Source organism: Carcharhinus amblyrhynchos, unplaced genomic scaffold (assembly GCF_965287045.1).
Source record: "Carcharhinus amblyrhynchos unplaced genomic scaffold, sCarAmb.v2.hapA scaffold_79, whole genome shotgun sequence".
NCBI classification, from domain to species: Eukaryota; Metazoa; Chordata; class Chondrichthyes; order Carcharhiniformes; family Carcharhinidae; genus Carcharhinus; species Carcharhinus amblyrhynchos.
This window is the reverse complement of record NW_027649819.1, coordinates 445,979-450,987: the sequence shown is the minus strand read 5'-3', so window position 1 is coordinate 450,987 and position 5,009 is coordinate 445,979. Positions and strand designations below refer to the sequence as shown.

General features: G+C 44.9%; 4 non-coding genes across 4 annotated transcripts; 1 reads left to right on the top strand and 3 right to left on the bottom strand.

Annotated features, from left to right (window-relative positions):
• Positions 1-1,636: 1,636 nt before the first annotated feature.
• On the bottom strand, positions 1,637-1,708 carry trnad-guc (transfer RNA aspartic acid (anticodon GUC)). Its single transcript has one exon. It is a non-coding gene; the product is annotated as a tRNA-Asp (tRNA).
• A 635-nt stretch (positions 1,709-2,343) lies between these two features.
• On the bottom strand, positions 2,344-2,415 carry trnaw-cca (transfer RNA tryptophan (anticodon CCA)). Its single transcript has one exon. It is a non-coding gene; the product is annotated as a tRNA-Trp (tRNA).
• A 209-nt stretch (positions 2,416-2,624) lies between these two features.
• Positions 2,625-2,706, top strand: trnas-gcu (transfer RNA serine (anticodon GCU)). The gene has a single exon. It is a non-coding gene; the product is annotated as a tRNA-Ser (tRNA).
• A 1,956-nt stretch (positions 2,707-4,662) lies between these two features.
• Positions 4,663-4,736, bottom strand: trnat-agu (transfer RNA threonine (anticodon AGU)). Its single transcript has one exon. It is a non-coding gene; the product is annotated as a tRNA-Thr (tRNA).
• Positions 4,737-5,009: the final 273 nt, after the last annotated feature.

Sequence of the window (5,009 nt, the reverse complement as noted above, 5' to 3'; positions counted from 1 at the left end):
GAAGCAGCTGAGAATCATTTCACTCAGGGCGTTGCCGTGAGAAAAAAACGCCGAGATTTCCTGAAGATGAGCCGAACAACATCCAAAAACGGCAGCCATCTTCCTTTGTACCAGGTGCGGTTGCTGGAAGACAATCAGCGAATTCAGATTCAATTCAAGACTTGGGTCACCGTTTTTATGGAGTTTGCATTTTCTCCGCGTGACTGTGTGGGTTTCCTCCGGGTGTTCTCGTTTCGTCCCACAGTGCAAAGATGTGCGGGTTAGGTTGATTGGCCATACTAAATTGACCATACTGTCAGGTGGATGAGTAAACGAGGGTTTCGGGGAAAGGGGCTGGGTTGAATTATATAGAGCATAGAACATAGAACATTGAACATTACAGCGCAGAACAGGCCCTTCGGCCCACGATGTTGCGCCGACCAGTTAAAAAACAATGACCCTCTAACCTAAACCAATCCCTTTTCATCCATAAACCTATCCACGGATCTCTTAAACGCCCCCAAACTAGGCGCATTTACAACTGCAGCAGACAGGGCATTCCAATCCCTCACCACCCTCTGGATAAAGAGCCTACCCCTGACATCCGTCCTATAACTACCCCCCCTTAATTTAAAGCCATGCCCCCTCGTGCTAGCTTTCTCCATCCGAGGAAAAAGGCTATCACTATCCACCCTATCTAAACCTCTAATCATCTTATATGTTTCAATAAGATCCCCTCTTAGCCGCCTTCTTTCTCGCGAAAACAACCCCAAATCCCTCAGTCTCTCCTCATAGGACCTCCCCTCCATACCAGGCAACATCCTGGTAAACCTCCTCTGCACACTCTCCAAAGCCTCCACATCCTTCCTATAATGTGGGGACCAGAACTGCACGCAATACCCCAAGTGCGGCCGCACCAGAGTTGTGTACAGATGGCCTACTCCTGCTCCTATTTCTTACGTTCTTATGTTCTTGCATCTCTGGTTCTGAGCCAGCATACAGGGCACAGTCATCGGCAAAGAGGAAATCTCTCAGAACAGTCTCCTTCACACTCGTAATAGCTTGAAGTCTCCTCAGGTTGGAAAGCTTCCCACCCACTCTGTACTTGAGGCTGATTCCAGCAACACTGTCCTGGAAGGCATCATTCAGCATGGCAGTAACCATCATGCTGAACAGTGTGGGTGCGAGCACACAGCCCTGTTTCACTCCATTGGTGACTGGGAATGCCTCAGAGGATTCTCCGCCATCCAGTACTCTGGACATGACGCCATCATGGACCTGGCGCACCATCTGAATGAATTTGGCGGGGGTGGGGGTGGGGGAGGCAGCCGAACTTTGACATGATCCTCCACAGGCCTTGTCGGCTTCCAGTGTCGGAGGCTTTCGTGAGGTCAACAAAGGTTGTGTAGAGCTCGCGATTCTGCTCCTGACACTTCTCAGGGTAATATTCCACGTGTTGACTACGTGGCATCGCCAGATCAAAGGTGAGCCAAAATGCTGATGAATTGAACGAACGTTGATCTCAGGTCAAGAAAAGTGTCGGTACAAATGTAAGGATTTGCATTTTTGAAAGTTTCATTTCTTGACAGTCTTTGTTTCTGTTTTCAAAGTTAGAAAACAACACAAGTACAATTTGACATAATAAAATGACGATAAACTCCCCGTCGGGGAATTCAACCCCGGTCTCCCGCGTGACAGGCGGGGATACTAACCACTATACTAACGAGGAACTGACAGTTACAGCAACCATACACATTGTACACTTGTCATTTTCACTTCCGGAGCGACAACTCAGTTCTGACGAGATCAGTTATTTTCCCCAATACGGAGAACCATTTCATGCAGCAAACAGCGGCTTTAACTAACTCATTAAGACTTTTGGATTAGCAGGAAAGAGAATGAGATGGATGCATGAAGAAAAAACACAAATCAGGTGGAGACAGAAAGGAGCGTTTGCCGTTCATATCAAACCGCATGTTCTTTTTAATTTTGGAGGAAAGACGGGGTGTATTGAAGTCTGAAATGCTGGACAATCTCAGCTGGTCTCTCTCCACAGATGATGTCAGACCTGCTGAGTTTTTCCAGCATTTTCACTTGTTGTTTCAGATTCCAGCATCGGCAGGATTTTGCTTTTACCTTGTCAAGAAATGCATTTTTTTCTCTCCAAACCGCTGGAAGTTTCAAAGTGCTTTACAGCTGAGATGCTTTTCTTTAATTATATTGTCTTTTTATTGCCCAAGGTACAGGTGCAGATTGAGCAAATACATAAAATATAGTATCTATCATAGTTTGGAGATTTGTTATTTCGGCAACAATCAACTTTATCCGGATCTAAAATCAAAAGACTGATGAGTAAGAGTTGCTTGAGCCTGACGTGATTTGAACACACAATCTTCTGATCTGGAGTCAGACGCGCTACCGCTGCGCAACAAGCTCATAACTTTTGCAGTTCTTCTACATCTGTGTTATTTTTGGTGAATTCAAAACTCAAACAGGGAATTGTCTCCCTCTTTACTTTCTCGGGATTGAAATCGAATGGAAGAGGAACAGCGAACCAAAATTAACGAGAAAGCAGAAACACAACTTATCCGACAGGAGAAATGTGCTCTTTGTTCAAGAGGTGATTCGAAAGGTTGTCACTCTGTGATGAGGTGGCCGCGTGGGTAAGGCGATGGATTGCTAATCTATTGTGCTCTGCACGCGTGGGTTCGAATCCCATTCTCGTCGATGTTGTATCTTCTATGCTTCTTCATTGAAGTTGAACTTCAATCTGGGGATGCGGCATGCCAGGGAAATGCTGATGAAGTATTCGAGAGCACTTCAGATATTCTCAGCCTTGCCCCTCGGCTGAGGTGTTGTCATCCTGAGACGACATCCTCAGCAGTAAACCCTCCCTGTTAAGATTAGGGCTCAGTGGATGGTAATGTGGGAATATGCTGACTTCGCCATTATTTTCATTCAGACTGTGTTTCTTGTTTTCATTATCTGCTGCTGTGTGAGGATTGGGATCTTTCTGATTCTGTCTGTGGAACTGTGCGTGTACAAGCGATTTGTTCTGACAGTCCCCGGAACTGTAAATTAGCTTGGAATCCATTCTGTATTTGCAATCTCTGGGATTGTAAACGAGTTGATTGATCTCCTCATTTTGAATCTCCGATGTACTTTTCTCAGCGTCGCTGACTAGGCCATTGGACAGTGATTACATTTCAAAAATACTTCATTGTCATTAACATATTTTGGGGCGTCCAGTGGTTCTGAAAGAGCTACAGAAATTTCAGTAGAACTCCAATAGGACACAGACACTTTTTTATTCATTCATGGAACCTGGGTGTCGCTGGCTGGGCAGCATTTATTGCCCAAAACTCGGAGCCCGAGGACAGTTTAGAGTCAACTACATTGCTGTGGATCTGGAGTCACATGTGGGCCAGACCGGGCAAGGACGGTAGGTTTTGTTCCCTAAGGGGCATTAGTTTATCATATAAGTTTTTCCGATGATGGTCAGTCATTTCATGGTCAGCAGTAGATTATTGATTACAGATTTTTTTTATTAAATTCAAATTTCACCAACTGAAATGGCAAGATGCGAGATCTAGAGTATTAGCTGAGTTTCTGGATTAATATTCCAGTGATAATACCACAAAATCTAATTGTTTATAAAGTTTGTGTTCTCAGCACCTCGTCAGAATCATAGAATCATACGGTGTGGAAGGAGGTCATTTGGCCCATAGCCTCCAAAATTCCCTCAAACCGACCGCTTTCATAGCTGACAGTCTTTGTGGCTTAGTTAGTTAAGGCACCTGTTCAGTAAGCAGGAGTCATCCTGGGTTCAAGTGATATTTGGCTTCCATTTTCCCCGAAAAACCTCGATCTGTACTAAATGGATTTTATATGCAACCAGAGTATTACACAAGAAGGGAGAATCCCAGCGGAGCCTCGATTCGTTCCCAATGATATTTGCAATTGTGCCAGTCACAAAATCCATTTCTGCTTGTCAGTTTTGTCTTTCCTTTCACAGTGGATAATCTCCAACGATGGAAAAATCTTGAGACTCTCCACCAAAACTTCCACTATTTGTTGAGATGATCCAGGTATTTTCATCACCTTGCAGTTAAAAAAAATTTCACCTGCAATAAACCCAATGCTGTAAGTTCTACCAACGCACATTTCCATTATTTTCTCAGGGAATTCCGAACGCAGTCAAATGGCCTGAGAAACACACAATCCCGACAGTGCTCAAGGAGACCGTTCTGCCCATCGAGTCTGTACTGACCCTCCGACAGAGAATTGCACATAGGATCTATCCTCGCAGTGGCACACACCCACTCCGCTAACCTACTGATGGAAATACCTTGGGGGCGAAGGGACAATCTAACATGGCCAAATCCATTCAACCTGCTCATCTTTGGAATGTGGCAGGAAATCGAATCACCTTGTTTCCTGAGATCATTTGTCTGGGTGAATTCAACTGGAACAGAACTACAGAAGTTTGGCACCATCCAGGACAGAGCATCCCGCTTCACTCACTCCACTACCGACACACAATGGCAGCAGTGTGCACCATCGACACGATGCACTGCAGCAACTCAGTCAAGCTCCTTTGCCAGCACCTTCCAGACCCACGACCACAAGGACCGAGAAGGACAAGCGCAACAGAAACATCGGAATAAGATTGAAAAAGAGCCAAGGCTCTGCTGGGATTTGAACCCAGGATCTCCTACTTACTAGGCAAGCGCTTTAACCAACTAAGCCACAGAGCCTGTCGCTGCTGTTGGTGGGTTCAGCGGAATGCTGGAAATACGTTCCAGATCTGGTGGTATTTGTGAAAAAGGACATACTGCCAGGTTGTAGGACACTGATATTTATTTATTGATTGTAGCTATTTATAAGTTGTTGTTGCGTGTGTGCGTTCCTTAATCTTATTTATCTTCCAAAAGAAATGAAATATCTAATTGAAAAAAGATGTTACTGTAAGGGGAAGTTGATGCAATTTTTGAGAAAGCGGGCTGACAGAGCGGAAAATCGAGAAGTGA